Consider the following 16,225-nt stretch of genomic DNA (forward strand, 5'->3'; position numbering starts at 1 on the left):
GGCAGCGCTGAGTCAGGGTGGTCTTGGAGGAGGGGCCGTGCGTACAGACCCTGGTGGACGGTGATGGGGTCAGGGCTGACCTCAGGGCTCCAGTGAGCTGCTCTTTGGGCTGTTTTCTGATAGGTTGTTGAATAGCCAAGGATGAGAGATTACAAACAAAGGTGGGTACTCACTCAGCCCTGACTTTCCATGCCAAGTGGCAAGCCAGCAACTCCAGACTGTTCCGTGTCCCCAAATCACCTGTAAGAGTTGTGAAACTCATTTAACAGGTACTTAATCGGAGTTTTAACTGGGCAAGTAAGAAGTCCCAGGTTGGGTTGGGGGAAGGGAGGAATGGAGAGGAATCCCAGTTTTTTGAAAAACACCAACTTATAGTTCTTCAGTTAGCAGATGCAGAGGCCTCTCCAGTGACACGTTAGGATGTAACTCCCCTGAGCATAGGGTTTGTTGGTTTGAGGAAGGCTGCTCTGTCCTCACCGCCAGTGGCTGGGGCCTCTGAGATAGACAGGGCCCTGCTGGAGGGAGAGGGGCTTCGGGGGCCGACCCTGTGCTGAGGATGGCCTGGGGGCCAGAGCTGCCCTTCTGGCCTCCTGTCCTCTGCCATGGCAGGTCAAGAATTAGATTGGGTTTTGCCTGGATCTGTGATGTCCTCAACAGTCTCTGAGCAGAGTTCATTCTAAGCCCCCTGCCCGCTGTGTGCCCACACCAGAAAACGCAGTGTGAAGCTTCTGGAGGCCCCTAGAGGTGTGGGACCCTCCCCCACGTGCTGCTGCTGTTCAGTCTGCTGTGTCTCAGTTTAGTAGAATGTTGGGGAAAAGAACCTCCCTCCTACTAGGGTGAGGTTGCAGAGGCCTCTGGAGAAAACAGAGCAGAAGATTATTTAAACAACTGCGGCATTTGAAAAATCATTTTGAGAAAGGTTTAAAATATTTTTTAAAAACTGCATAGCAAGCACCCTTCCATTATCCAGGGTGAATTAACATCTTGGCATATTTACCATGTATGTTCATATATAAATGTATGTATTGGTTCATGAACTTAAATGTTACAGATCAAGTTGTGATTTGGGGGGAACTTTTAAAAAAGAGCCATGTATAAACTCATAAGGCGGAACGTTAATAATTCCGAATCTGCTTTCTCGGGTGCAAATCTGTCCTGGCCCTTTGGGTCCGCCGTATTAATAAATAAGCCTGGCTTGAGTCTGGTTAGGAAGGCCAGGCTGGCTCATAGGAACACAGCGTTCCGCTCGGTTAGCCTTTGTCAGAGGGGGGCAGGCGGCTTGTTGGCACAGAGTCCTGGGTGTCTGCCTTTGGAATGTGAGGGGAGTATCCCTTCACTTCAGGGGAAACTGCACCAGGGCCATCTTCTTCCCTTGGTGTGGAAGAAAAACAGACAAACGCACAGAGCAGACGTTCAGAGAAGAGCGTGGTACAACCCAAAGCTGCATGGTGAGCTGTGATGCCTGCTCACCCCAGGGCACCCTGCGTCACAGGGGAGGCCCGTTAGGTGAGGCAGCCGGACCGGTCACCCTCGTGCCTTCTTTCTTGACAGCTGAAATCCTGAGAGTCAGGCAGTCTGCAGTGTGCACCAGTTTTTCTCTGAACACAGAGCTTCCTTCAAACAGATGGGTAAAAAGGAACAGTGTGATTAACAGCTAATCCTTCTCTAGTATTTACTGTAGCCTGGGCTACAAGCTAGACTGAGTGGTTTTACATGTACAATTAAAACTCAAAGCAAGCCCTGGGCGCTGCTATTATTGGTACTAGGTAGGTACTATTATTATGCTCCTTGCACAGAGGAGAAAACCAAGGGCCGGAGAAGGAGCAGACAGCCGACGGAGTCCGGTCAGTGGGCAGCCGGGCTGGCTGCGGCACCCGTGTGCAGGCCCACCCTCCTGTTTCCCCGCAGGAGATGCTTGCCTTCATGGAAGGTGGAGAACTCCCGGGACCTCGGAACCCCCGTGTGGATGGCATGACAGTGTCAGGCATCCTGGGGGCCTGGGTGTGGAGGGGATGCCAGCGAAAGGACCCCCAAACCAGGCCATGCATGTGTCTGTGGCGGCACTGAGATCACACCGCCCCGGCCTGGGGAGGCCAGCTGTCAGAGCGCAGGCTTCCCTTTCAAATCATAGCGGATGTGACTTAAAAATGGATTCTGTGCTTTGGTACGACTCTCAAAGCCACAGAGCCTTCCAGTCCGATCTTAAAAGTGAACCTCAGTGAAGTGGTAAACACAGCCATCCCGGAAGAGTCAGGGACACTCTAGAGGCTTGGCAGCACGCAGTGCCTCTGTGCCGAGCTCGTGGCGCGGTCTGCGGAGGGCGGAGGGCAGGGGCGGGCCCCCAGGGCCCAGGCTGTGCTGATCTGCCCGGTGCAGCAGGGAGGCCTGTGGGGCCCGAGAACACCAGTCCTCCGTGCTGAGATTTCCTTCCTCAGCCCTCCCGAGCGGCTGGCACAGAGAACCACGCACGGCCATGTGGACGTGCCGGGCGGCAGCTCTGTGCTGCGCCATCCGCGGGTGGGTGAAGGGAGTGCGCACCTTCACGTGCTTTTCAGAGACATGCTTACCGAGAGCTCCTTGCAGACTCAAAACGTGGGGAACGGGTGTTCACAGAGTCAGGTAGGTGAGGAGGCTCGGGGCGTGGAGCCGGCATTTGGTAAATATTAGTTCCCTTCCCCTTGCTGTGTGTGAGGCAAGTTGTACAAGTGAAGCATCAGCAGTTCAGATGCAAAAATAGAGCTCCATGTGAGGATGTGGCCTCTTTTCCCTGCGTGTGGACCAGATGTCAGGCTGCCTGGTGAGGACTCCAGGAATGTGACAGCTTCCTTCTTCGGGGCTTCACTGCTTCTCCCCATATGGAGGAGCCTCCCTCTCGATGCACTTCTTGGATCTGAAAAACAAGAATGAAAAAGAGGATGGTATAAAAGTCTCAGGAATGAACTTTCTGTATTCTCCTTCTTAAAAAAAGCATTTGCACATGTGTTCTTTGGCTCTTCCCTTCAGGTTTGATACCTGGTCGCCACATCATTATCCCTGTTACTTAACATGATAAAAATTAATGGAGGATCACAGCAAATGAACCTTTGTTTTCAGTGCATTTATCCTTTTCCTTACCTGACATTTACTGAGGGCCAGCTATCAGGCTTTGAACTAGATGTTGGAAATTCGGAGATCAGGAGGATGTTATCTCTTGAACTTGAGAAGTTTATGAACTACAAAGAGATAGATAAATAAATATGACTAAAGTGTATGGGTCTTCTCTGGCAGTCCAGCGATTAAGATGCTACACTTCTACTTCCCTGGTGGTTCAGATGGTAAAGAATCTGCCTGCAATGTAGAAGACCTGGGTTCAATCTGCGGGTTGGGAAGAGCCCCTGGAGGAGGGCATGGCAACCCACTCTAGTATTCTTGCCTGGAGAATTCCATGGACAGAGGAGCCTGGTGGGCTACAGTCCATGGGGTTGCACAGAGTCAGACACGACTGAGTGACGAAGCACACTTTCACTGCAGGGGGCGCAAGTTCAGCCCCTAGTTGGGGAACTAAGATCTTATAAGCCACATGCCAAGGCCAAAAAATAGAGGGGGGTAAAAAAAAAAGTACCACTTGGAAAGAAATGAAAGTTGTAAAGAAAGAAAATAGAAATTAAAAAAAAAAAGGTGTTAAGGGTATGGACAAAGTGAAGTCAGGAAGGCAAGAGTGGTCAGCTCTGAATGGGGTGCAGAGAAACGATCAGAGATGAACTGTGTCTTGAAGAATGAGCTCAAATTATTCAATGTGAAGTACATATTTAAATGACTCATTGAGTTTTTCTTGACTGATAATAATTTCCATTAAATACGCTCAAGAATTAATTCAGATCATAGCGTTAAGGGACATGAGACTAAAATTTTAAAATGAGAGGGAAAATAATAAAAAGAATGTATATGTGATGAATACCCAGAGAAGCGAGGCTTTGGTGTGTGGTGAGGGGTCGGGGGTCTGCACTCCAGGGCAGCTGAGGCACGTGTCTCAAACGTGGCACATTTAAAGAAGTTGGGAGGTTAGAGGCGGTGTGACTGATGGAATTTGACAGTTGCTGTGGCAACACACCCACTTTCAGAAAAGCATTTGGTGGGAGGGGAGGAAAAGGTGTGGTCCTTGCCCTGGGCTGCCTTACTCCCCACATTGCCTGTTCTGGCCAAAGGTGAGGATGGATTGAGAAGGACAGACGCCCCACGTAGCTGACTGTTGTCTGCTTTTGTGGAACTGACTCTGGAATAAGATAAGGAGATAAGTAAACCAGAGCAGACAACTGGGGACCATTTGAACAGGAGGGGGCATTCTGAGCAAGCCCATTGCCTTCAGGAAGACATCTCCCAAGCACTGTATTGGAATATATTGAATGACCCATGGATTTCTGTGAAAAAATGCACATGGCACAAATGTGTGTAAATCTCCCCTATGGAAGCAGCAGCAAAGAATGCTGTTGGCATAAAAAAAGAGTCCTGAGAGGAGCAAAAAGACTTTGGTTTATGAAAAATTGGTTTTGAAAAGTTTTGGCCCAAGAGCTGGGTGATTGTCTCTGCGGCGCCACCTTCTGGCACGTCAGAGGTATGACATGGTGTGAATCTCTATGGGTGGTGGGTTTCCTTACTGGCTTCCATGTGCTAGCTACTTACCTCCACGTGGGCTGTATCTTCAGACCTTTGGTTCAGGACTCAGCGACACAACATCAACAACAAATTGGTTCTCGACCTCGGCCTCATGTGAGACTCTCTGGAGGAGCTTTTTGAAAAAAGTTATTTAAAATAATTTAATTACAAAAGAAATAGTTCAGTCGCTTAGCGTGTCCGACTCTTTGCAACCCCATGGACTGCAGCACGCCAGGTTTCCCTGTCCATCACCAACTCCTGGAGCCTGCTCAAATTCATGTCCATTGAGTCGGTGATGCCATCCAACCATCTCATCCTCTGTCGTCCCCTTCTCCTCCCACCTTCAGTCTTTCCCAGCATCAGGGTCTTTTCCAGTGAGTCAGCTCTTCGCATCAGGTGACCAAAGTATTGCAGCTTCAGCTTCAGCATCAGTCCTTCCAGTGAATATTCAGGACTGAGTTCCTTTGGGATGGACTGGTTGGATCTTCTTGCAGTCCAAGGGATTCTCAAGAGTCTTTTCCAACACCACAAATCAAAAGCATCAATTCTTCAGCACTCAGCTTTCTTTATAGTCCAACTCTCACATCTACACATGACTACTGGGAAAACCATAGCTTTGACTAGACGAAGCTTTGTTGGCAAAACAATGTCTCTGCTTTTTAATATGCTGTCCAGATTGGTCATAGCTTCTCTTCCAAGGAGCAAGCGTCTTTTAATTTCATGGCTGCGGTCACGATCTTCAGTGATTTTGGAGCCCTCCCAAAATTAAAATCTGTCACTGTTTCCATTGTTTCCTCATCTGTTTGCCATGAAGTGATGGGACCAGAGGCCATGGTCTTAGTTTTTTTGAATGTTGAGAAGTAATATATGACCAGTGTAAAATACAACTTGAGTTCCTATATCTAATTCCCAGATTTAACAGTCAGCAGTGCCTTGGATACTCTTCCAGACATTTTCTTTGTGTGTATAAATACATGTGTACATATATTTATAGAGAGATTGATTGTGTAGAGAAGTATGGAAATATATGTATATGCACACACTATACGAAGAATATGTACTATACATAATGTTATGCAACTTGCCTTTTTTGCTTAATGTTTTTTGGATATCTTTCCATATGAGTATATGGAGCTCTCCTGGCTGCATGGAATTCCATTGTCTGGATGTGCTGTAATTTATTTAACAAGTACCTTTAGCTTGTTTTCATCCTTGGTTGCCATTCTCCATACATTCAGCATATTTAAAGTGTAAGTCCCTAGATGTGGAATTACTGGTTCAAAGTGTGTAGGCTCTAAAAGAATTGTACTAGTTCCTATCAAAAGTGAGTGTGAAGGCTATTTCTTCTTTCATTAAAAAAATAAATCAATAAAACAAACTGAAAATAGAGAGTTCCAGGCCCCATTTTCAGAGCTTCTGACTGAGGTGGGAGAGGTACTTGAACATCTATATGTTTTAAAGCTCTGCAGGTGAATCTGGGCCATAACCAGGGTTACCCCCTCAGAAAGGGGGTAAAATTAGGAACTGTGCCCCTAGGTGGTGATGCCTCAGTTATGCCCTTTCAGATCCAAATAGCAAGGCTTCCCTTTTGGTGGCCAGCTAGTGGGTAATTCCTTACTGCGTGGCCTCAGATTCCATTAGAAGAGACAGAGTTTGTGGATATGAAAGTCAATACCTTGCTGTCTGACTTCAATATGAAGAGCCCCTGGCCTGGCCCACTTTGGGGAGTAACAGTGTCTCCTTTCTTCTGCTTAGTTAGCTTCAGGAGATAGAGAGAAAACGGACATCTTTTCTTCAGAGAGCGCGTTGTAAGCATCCTCCGTCTCGGGGAATGACTCCTCCTGCACAGCGTGTGTCAGAAGAAAGTCTCCGCCTTCATTGCTTTCGGTCGCTCTCCTTCTGTCCTTTGAGGCTGTGCTCTGCCATCCCCTTCCAGGCCTCTGTCTGCCGAGCTTTGCCAAGAGCGGCGTCCTTGCCCGCTGGCATCAGGGCATCACGTCTCGCTTCACGCCTCCCACCCGCTGGAGGGATACATCCCTGTCCCTCCGTCCCTGTCCGATATGTCTGTCCTTTCGTTTTTGAGGAAACACCCCTATCCCTGCCCATCTATTGTTTGCCCACGTGTCTTTTCAGTTGGTTTCTTTCTCTCATTCCCATGTTTAGGTAAGAACTGCCTTTTGTTAGCTAAGGAGTTTCTATCAATATTAGGAAATCTGAGTTGACTGGGGTGGTGGGGGCGGGTTGCACACTGGAATGACAAAGGTCACGGAGGTGCTGGGCCCCGCTGGGTCCACCGAAAGGTCACAGACTGTGCCGGGCCCCCCGTCCCGCGCGTGGTCCTGGCGGGCCCTAGCCTGAGGCTAGAGAAGGGGTTTCGCAACACGAGGACCCGCACGAGTGTTTGATGCTGACTTGGTCCTCGTTTCTGTTTACCCAAGAGGCACGGAGACCTCACCTCGTGCCTGGGGAATAGAAAGGCAGATTTTTGTCCCATATAGATTTTTCTACATGAGGCAGGAGCCAGATGGGTTTAGCTTGGCTAATCTTAGTGCAAGCTGGAAAATTCCAATTTTTCCGAAACAACACATTTCTAAGAAATTGTCTGGTTTAGAATATTATGCTAGTATATGTAAGGGAACCACATGACTCTGGGCTGACTTACAGCGAGGCTTATAAATACGTAGGAAAATGTACCTGCATCTCCCTTGTCCCCCACCAGCATGGTGGTGGCAAGGACTAGATTCCGTTAAGCCCCTCCATTTTTATTGCTTGTCAAAACCAGTGCCTGTTTGGCAAATATTCCATTGTGTAGGACTTAAATTTATTTGAGAAAACCTGAGTGTCTGCCTTTCCCAAGTCTCGGCATGCATGACGCATGCTCAGTGAATGTTGATTCAGGTTTTACATCGCTGGAAACAGTGTGTGTTGCTCTTTAGTCTTCCCTTCTCCTCTGCCCAAATAACCGAGACCAAGCTATCACTTCTTTAAAATGCAGTTCCTCCCATGATACCTCATCACCAAGGTGTATGCCCATCGGACCACAGTACCCGTGCCGGGAGCACCTACGTGAAGCAGAGTGCCCGCCTTGCCCCGGATGAGACGCTGGGTGGGGTGGGGGGCACACAGTGCGTTTTGTTCAGGTACCAGCTGACTCTGTGGGGTTAAGCTGATTTCCCCCTCCCCGAGAATCCATATCCCGGAGTTAGCAGAACCCCACCCCACACCCCCACTGCGACTCCTGTTGCCTAGCAACACTTATTTAGTAACCTTTCAGAATCATCATTAATACTGAGGAAGAGAACCTCCCTGCTCCATGTTATATACACAGCCTGCGCACTGCAGACTTCTCTGTTGTGCGCTGGAGGGGTATCTACGGGCATTTTTTATCTGTCATCCTCTGTCCAACATACACTCTCCAGACCAAGAGCGGATCAAAAGATGTCACGAGGACTTTAGGGGACATCAAGGCAGTGGATGCAAAGGGGCCACTCTAGGTTGGTCGCTCCACATCCCTCAGAGAGAGCTCCCCCAGAGGACGCGGAGCAGACATGGACATCCCGAGGAGCGGGTCAGAGCCCCGGGCTCCGCCGCCCGAGGGGTCCAGGGGAGGGCTGCTTGGCGGGAATTGTTGGCCACGGCCTGTGGTGTTCCTGTTGTAGTTGGGCAGGTGTCAGTGGTGGCGGGAGTGTAGAGAGAATAGGGCTTTGGAAGTAACCCAAGTCTGAAGGTAAGCTCTTGTACCTCACTGGTTGCTCGACCTGGAGCCAGTTATCAAGCTGTAACGCGGCGAACCCTCGCTCAGTCAGCCCATGACACCAGCTTGTCCAGGGATGAGTCCACTTCCTGCCTTTCTGTCCTCTCCAAGAACTGTCCACAGACTCCTCTAAAGCTCCCATCCCTGGAACGTCAAGATTACCCCACGGCCTTTTCTCTGATTTTCTTCTTGCCCTGTATTATCTCCCAGGGGATCTCAAGGCTGTGAAATCCATATCTCTAGTTACAATTGCGCTTCTCAGGCCTGGACTTTTGCCTAAAGCTGAGGTCCACATCCTCCGGGGTCTCCATCTGGAGCCCAGAGGTGCCTGGATTTGGTGGAGCCACACACTCTGACTTTTCCTCTGAAAGTGCTCAGGGCACCGTCTCCTGGGTCCCGGTGAGTTTTATCACCTCCTTTCTGGCTGTCCAAGCTGGAACCTGCAAGTTGGTCCTGCTCTCTCCTGCGCTGCCTCACAGATTTACGGAGTCTCATATTGATCCTACCTCATCAATGACTCTTAAATCCAGCCTGCCCTCTCCCAGCGTTGGGGGAGCTGCTCAGCACGTCCTGCCTCCCCTCTGATGCCTCCTCCACTGTTGCCATGGTGTCACCTCATCACTCACTCACCAGCCCCTTGAGGGTGAGATCTGGCCACCGAGGGCCCCTCTCTGTCCGGTCTCAGCTCTTCTTTCCCCTCTCCTCGACCTCTAAGCTCCAGCTACCCCCTGCTCTCAGTTCCCTGCCTGATCCAGGAGTTCTTCAACATCTTCATGGCCTCACAGATTCTGTTCTCTCTGTCTCTTATCACCCCTTATCTCTTTACTTGTCCAGCCAATGTTGAGAATCCTCCAAGATGCCAACTCCCTCTGAGAAGCCTTTCCCAATGTCCCTGCAACTCCCTCCAGGGATCTGGCTTAGTGATCGATCTTTGGCCTCCACCCTGTGGTTCCCTGAGCAAAGCTCTCCTGTAGCACTTAGCACCTGCTGTGAACACCTGTGTGCTTACAGTGTCCACCTCCAGGCTGTGTGCTGGGTTTTATTTATGTATTTTCACAGCTTGGCTTCCCTGGTGGCTCAGGTTTGATCCCTGGGTCGGTAAGGTCCCCTGGAGAAGGGAAAGGCAACCCACTCCAATATCCTTGCCTGGGAAATCCCATGAACAATGGGCTACAGTCCATGGAGTCACAGTGTCCAACACCACTGAGCGACTCTCTGTCTCTCTCTCACACACACACACCCACACACCCACACACACAACAAAAGTAAATACACAACTAGGAAACTGACAGCTCTGCTGGATTAAGAACATGCAAACTTTTGGTGCTTCGCTGGTGGCTCAGACAGTAAAGAATCTGCCTGCAATGCAGGAGACCCGGGTTCAGTCCCTCAGTTGGGAAGATCCCCTGGAGAAGGAAATGGCAACCCACTCCAGGATTCTGGCCTGGGAAATCCCAGGGACGGAGGAGCCCGGCGGGTCCATGGGATCACAAAGAGTCAGGCACGACTGAGCAACTAACACACACACGCTCAGAACTTAGTCCATAGTAGGTCTTAGTAAATGTATGTTAAATCAATGTTTTAGTCAACAGCCATTGTTTTACTTTATTATTATTTTTAAATATTTATTTGGCTGCACCAGGCCTTACTTGCGGCACACAGGATCTAATTTCCTGACCAGGTTCAGATGCAGGCCCCCTGTGTTGGGAGTGGAGTCTTAGCCACTGGACGGCCAGGGAAGTCCCAACAAGCCTTTGCTAATCATCTTCTGTGCAAGGCATTGGCCAGGCCTTTGCCTGAAAAGATTTCCAGTGTAGTTTGAGAACAGATAATTGCTTAAAAGCTATAGAGTCACTTAACCTGAGAAGCTTCCAGGCCAGCATATGCTTGCATGAGATATGATATAGATATTACATGTGAGGCATGTTGGACGTTGTCACCAACACTGGGACAGTCAGTGGGAGGGGGGCTTGACTTAGACCTTGAGGGGCGGTCAGACAGGTAGAGGTGGAGACGATGAGAAGCAAGAGCATCTGGAACAGGGCCAACCAGCGTGGCTGGACTGAGAGCGGAGCAGGGCTGAGGTCATCCTCGGCCTCTGGACAAAGCTTGGACCAGGTGGCGGAGCGAGGCCGCTGGCAGCCTTGATCGGGTGGAGGTGCTGTTTGAAGTGCTCAGGACAAGCCTGCAGGGGGCAGGGGGCCCAGCGAGGAGGGCACTGCATCAGCCCAGGTCCTCAGGGATGGCCTGTCCCGCCTCTGACGGATCTGAACCAAGATGCACAGCCTCCCCAAGACTTAAGGATGGTTACTGCTAGAGCTGGAATGACCTTTGCTCTCATCCTGAACTCGCATCTCATTATATAACTGGTGCTCAAACCAGAGCCCAGGGGGTCTCACCCACAGTCCGCGTCACTGGCCTGGTCTCTGGATTCCAGTCCTTTTGCATGAGATGGGCGTGGTCCACACCTGAAGCCTGATGGAAGAAGAGATAGGAGACGGCAGCGTCCAGGCCTTGGGAGACCCGGGGAGAGGGGCTGGTGGTCCCTGCAAGCTCAGCCTGTGAGTTCGGTTCCCAGCGGCGGTGAGTGACAGGCCTCGTGTGGCTGCACCCTGACCAGCGCAGGACTCTGAACTCTGGGTAGAGAATTTCAGAGTGCGCTGGCCGGGTGCCGAGGCAGGAGGCCTTAGCAAAGCTTATTTACTTTTGGGTGCTCAGCCTGGAGACTCAGCACAGGAAAGAATTTGTGTGGATCGCCTTGAGAAGCCACACCTGAGTCCTATTCATGTTCATCCGGAAACTCAGGCTTTCAAACAATTCTGTTTCTCTTCCTATGTTTGTTTGGATAGGTTGAGGGGTTGGGAGAGGAGGAAGGGTGTCGCTCAGGGGAATGTGGGCCATTTGTTTGCTGCCAGTTCCGGGGTTTGCCGTGGACGTCAGCAAGCCCTGTGCTTACCTCGTCCCTGAATCCAAACAAAAATTCACATGGCCCAGGGGAGAATAGTCAGTTTAATAACTCGCCCTGGCAGCACTTTGAAAACTGCAGGTTTCAAATGACTAGACCTGCAGATTTTCACCAACTCGGACAATTAAAGAGGCTCCAGGGACCTCAGCGGTGCTGACTCCAGTGGTGCGTGTTGTCATTAGAAATGGAAAGAGCCTCCGAAAATAGCCTCCAGGTATGGAGAGCTTGCTTCTCTGCTTGATGAGAAGGTAGCCCCATCCTAGCGGGACCTCCGTAAACTGCATAGTGGCTCAGTTTCTCCGCAGGTACCATGTGCCCATTGGCCCTTGGGGCTCTGCAGGGCTGTCAGGAGGGCAGGACGAGGCCATCGACACTCCGTGTGCACTTGAACCAGGTCCAGAGGCAGCGAATAACGCTGGGCAGGAGCCGCTCTGGTGTCTGCTCCTCCTCGGAAACCAACATCACCACCGTTTCCACGCAGGGGCCGAGGAAGGGCAGAGGAGGGGAACCCAGACCCCGCTTCATCCCCTCCACATGCCTCTTGTCGCTTGTCCTCTGTCCCATGGAGATGCAGAAAGGATTGACACGGTCATTCTAGATGAGAGCCCTCGTTCCCTGGGCGCCTGGGGAGGATTACAGCCACGCAGTTCTCAGAGGGTGTGTCTGATGTGCAGAGCATTCAAAGGCTGGGCAAGCAGGCAGTTGGTGGGATTCAACCTTGCACTTCCCAGGTCTTGACCCGCCATGCATTTCCTGCAAGTGCAGAGGAACCAAGAGGCCTGCTCTTGTGCAGCGGCATGCCATGACTTGGGATGGAGTGAGCAGAGACAGGAGAGTGCAGGGGAGGACCGGGCACCATTTCCCATCCGTGGCCCTTCCGACTCACCTGTGGTTGATGGGGGGAGGGAGGGTCAGCGTTGCCAGACCTGGAATCCGGCCTGCACCCGCCGGCTTTGGTCTGTGGGGCTGTGAGTGCATTTCCGGCCACCTTTTTAATCCCCTGCACCTGGCGATGGCATGCGCCCAGCAGGGAGAGACTCTGGCCCTGGGGAAGAGGAGCTGGAGGGGCTCTGTCACTTTGTCTAGGGAACAACGGTGTGGTGGCCGGTGGGCCCACGCGTGCCTGGACCCCCGGCTGGAGCTTTGGTGCTGCTGCGTGGCACTGCGTGCCAACGGGGGAGGCTCTGAGCCCCTCAGCTGTCAGTCGGCTCAGGGAGGCAGGTTTCTTGCTGACTCCACTGGCAAGATTTGCGCTGATCCACACCCTTGGAATGAGAGGCCTTGCTAATCCAGCCCTGGCCTCTGCCAAATCAGGAGCTGCCAGATCAAGTCAGGGCCATTTTGGGTACTGGAGCGCGATCCCAGAGCAGCGTGCTTGTCCTGGACGCAGGGTCACACTTGGTGACGTCCAGCAGGCTTTGCTCGGGTGGCAGCTGGCAGGCAGTGTGTGCTGGAGGGCGGGGGCGCAGACGCTGCCGTGTGGCCACCCCACACCGTGGCCAGTGCAGCCAGCCCCGGGGAACTCACGAGAGAGCAGGACTCTGCGTGGGGGAGCGGCTGGCCCCGGTCACAGAGCTCGTTAGGGGCAGGTGCACCCTGAGTCCAAGTCCATCTGTGCTTTCAGGAGAGCCCGGCGGTCTCCAAAGGATGGGTCAGAGGGGACGGACAGAGGCTGGAGCAGGAGCCTGAATGGTGTTTCCCCTGTCTGTGCCCAAACGCAGACCCAGAGTTAATTAGCGCGCTGACCACTCAAGGGTGTAGATGTAAAACACGCTCCCCCGTGACATGACCTTTGCAGCCACATCCCATAACAGCACAGACAAGGCCTGGTCTCTGGCCATCCAGCAGCTCTTTAAAGATGATGAGTGATATATAAAGATGCCTGTATGATATGTAGCCAGGGGCCCCGGCCCTCTGGGCCATTAGTTGATTTGTCGTTGAAGGCGTGTCCTTGGCATGAGCGGCCGTTCAGGAGGACCGAGGTGGTGGAGGCGGGGAGGGAAAGGAAACGGGGCGGCTGGCTGCCCTCATTCCTGGGGCTCTCGTCCATGCCTGGGGGCATCCCTGCCCGCTTGGGGAAGCATCCACGCCCAGGAGCATGGCGCGCCCTGGGAGACTGAGCCCCACCAGTCTCCCTCCAGCTTTCCGGCTGCATGACTGTGTGTGTGTTGGGGCGGGGGGGAGGATGTGGATTTCACCTCTGACCCTCCTCTTCCTAATCCGTAAATTGTGGGGCAGGCTCATGAGTCAGTGGGAAGTTGTCCATGAGGCCAGGAGACCCAGGTCCTGACACTGAGCTCAGTCGGAGAGTACAAAATCCCTTGCTTTCCTTTAAGGCATTTCTGTGCTTAAGAGCTTGGGCTTTAGAATCAGAAGAATTGGGAGGTGAGATTCTGTTTCATCTACCAGTTGGGCAACCTTGGTTCATTATTTAGCGTTTCTGAGTGAGTGAGTGATAGTTGCTCAGTCATGTCCGACTCTTTGCGACCCCCTGGACTGTAGCCCGCCAGGCTCCTCTGTCTCTGGGATTCTCCAGGTGAGAATACTGGAGTAGGGTGCCATTCCCTTCTCCAGCATTTCTGAGCTTGTCTTAAACTGTCTGGAAAAAGGGGGTACTAATGATTCAAACTTACACACATATCTTGAGGATTAAGTGAGGTGGTACATGGGAGGGGTACCTAGGGGGGTGCTGACCACTGACCTTTGCTCCTAACAGCGACTTCTCAGTGGGCGGGGGCCTGTCCACCTGCCCACAGGGCAGCATTTCACTCACTCTCTCAGTGAATGGAGCAGACAGACCCTTCCTTACGTTCATACATAATGGGTTGGTTTGGCTTCTCAGTGTTGTGCTTTACCCATGTTTCTGTGGAGAGCCCATTACTGTGGAGAGAGTGTTAGGAAAGAGCTGCTTTGATCAAACTGATCTTTATAGGGACCTTTCAGTGTATTTGTTCTGCAATCATGGACAGCACTTACTGGGCACCTTGTCTGGATTTGGCACAAGGGAAGTGTGTGTGTGTGTGTGTGTGTGTCTAAAACAGAGACAGAGGGATTTGTTTTTGCCTCAAAGTTAATGTATCAGCCAAATAAGGCTCAGGACACTAGAAAAGTGTCAAATGTTATGACAGATTCACAGCTGCTGGAGTTGAAAAGGACTCTTTCACATCTAATGTTTGGTTAAGCCTTTTCTTTCTCCTCTTCTTCTTCCTTTTCTGGGGGCTTCTTCTCTTTGCAAAATGAAGCAAAGTCCAATTTTAAAAGCTCATTTTTATTTCTGTCTTTGAAAGTAAAAGAGGCTCATTATAGATAATTGGTAAAATATAATAAAAAGAAAACATATTTCCCCAAACAGTCCTCATTATGAACCAGGGGTATTTATTTCCATTTGTTCAGTGGTTAGTATTAAACGTCTCCTCCATGCAGGCTCCTTCTAGAAGCTGGGGATACAGCAGCAAAGAAGACAAGGTCCCCATCCCCTGGTTCTTACGTGTTTGTGGAGGGAGGTCTCTGACCAAGTCAAGCAAATACAAAAGATAATTTGGGGTAGAGATGCATTTTGCAAAGGACATGAAACAGGGTGGTTTGGTAGTTGGGGCAGAGCAAAGTCAGAGAGTGAGGGGACGTGGCTTTGCACCAGCAACTAAAGGACACAGAAGGGCCGGGCAGGCAGTGCAGGGGAGAATGTTTAGGTTAAGGAATCCTGAGGACCCAGACCTGGAGGTCCTGCTTGGGGCGTGAGGAGCGGAGGGAAGGCTGCATGACTAGGCCTGCGGGGTGCGGAGCCTTGAGCGGCAGTGCAAAGTCTTTGGAGGGTTTCAGATGGGAGGGTGACCAGCATAGGTCTGTATTATTTTTTTTATGTTTATTTTTGGCTGCACCACGTGGCATGTGGGATTGTAGTTCCCCAATCAGGGACTGAAACCACGCTGCCTGCTGTGGCAATGCAAAGTCTTAACCACTGGACCACCGTGGAAGTCCAGGTCCATTTTTAGAATGTTTTCCAGGCTGTGTGGAGAGTCCATTGTGAGGACTTGAACGGAAGGAGGGGAGCAGTTAGGAGGATGAGAGAGATGCCTCCCAGGTGGCTCAGTGGTAAAGAATCCGCCTGCCAATGCAGGAGATGCGGGTTTGATCCTGGGTTGGGACGATCCCCTGGAGAAGGAAATAGCAACCCAGCTGCCTGGGAAATCCCAGGGACCAAGGAAGCTGGTGGGCTACAGTCCATGGGGTCACAGAGAACTGAACGTGACTGACCATGCACTCACACACACACACTCAGATGCGCAGTGAAGAAACCATGAAGCTTAGACGAGGAGGTGTAGTCTTTTTATTCAATTTTTTAAAAGTATCTGGGATCATAGTATTTATTTATCTATCTATATTTTTGGCTGTGCCAAGCAACTTGCAGAATCTGAGTTTCCCAGCCAGGGATCGAACCTGCAGTGGAAGTGCAGAGTCCTAACCACTAGACTACCAGGGAACTCCTCATACTCTACTGCTGCTGCTAAGTCACTTCAGTCATGTCCGACTCTGTGCGACCCTAGAGACAGCAGCCCATCAGGCTCCCCTGTCCCTGGGATTCCCCAGGCAAGAACACTGGAGTGGGTTGCCATTTCCTTCTCCAATGCATGAAAGTGAAAAGTGAAAGTGAAGTCACTCAGTCATGTCTGACTCTTAGCGACCCCATGGACTGCAGCCCACCAGGCTCCTCCATCCATGGGGTTTTCCAGGCAAAGTACTGGAGTGGGGTGCCATTACCTTCTCCGCCTCATACTCTGGATATTTCATATTTGTATTTATATGGAGACCACTGACTATTTCCCAGGCACTGTGAATTATGTTGAGCACTTCATCTATCAGTTAAGTTCAGTCAC

The 16,225-nt window shown here is 51.1% G+C and overlaps 1 protein-coding gene and 1 long non-coding RNA gene across 7 annotated transcripts in view; one reads left to right on the forward strand and one right to left on the reverse strand.

The window, feature by feature from the left end:
- Window positions 1–16,225, forward strand: part of HLF (HLF transcription factor, PAR bZIP family member) — a 54,157-nt gene that overhangs the window by 21,256 nt on the left and 16,676 nt on the right. The window lies entirely within an intron of this gene.
- Window positions 232–9,997, reverse strand: LOC133231640 (uncharacterized). Its single transcript, XR_009731180.1, has 3 exons — window positions 4,660–9,997; window positions 2,568–2,890; window positions 232–1,614 (listed from the first exon to the last, which is right to left on the reverse strand). It is a non-coding gene; the product is annotated as an uncharacterized LOC133231640 (long non-coding RNA).

This window comes from Bos javanicus, chromosome 19 (genome assembly GCF_032452875.1).
Source record: "Bos javanicus breed banteng chromosome 19, ARS-OSU_banteng_1.0, whole genome shotgun sequence".
In the NCBI taxonomy this organism is placed as follows: domain Eukaryota; kingdom Metazoa; phylum Chordata; class Mammalia; order Artiodactyla; family Bovidae; genus Bos; species Bos javanicus.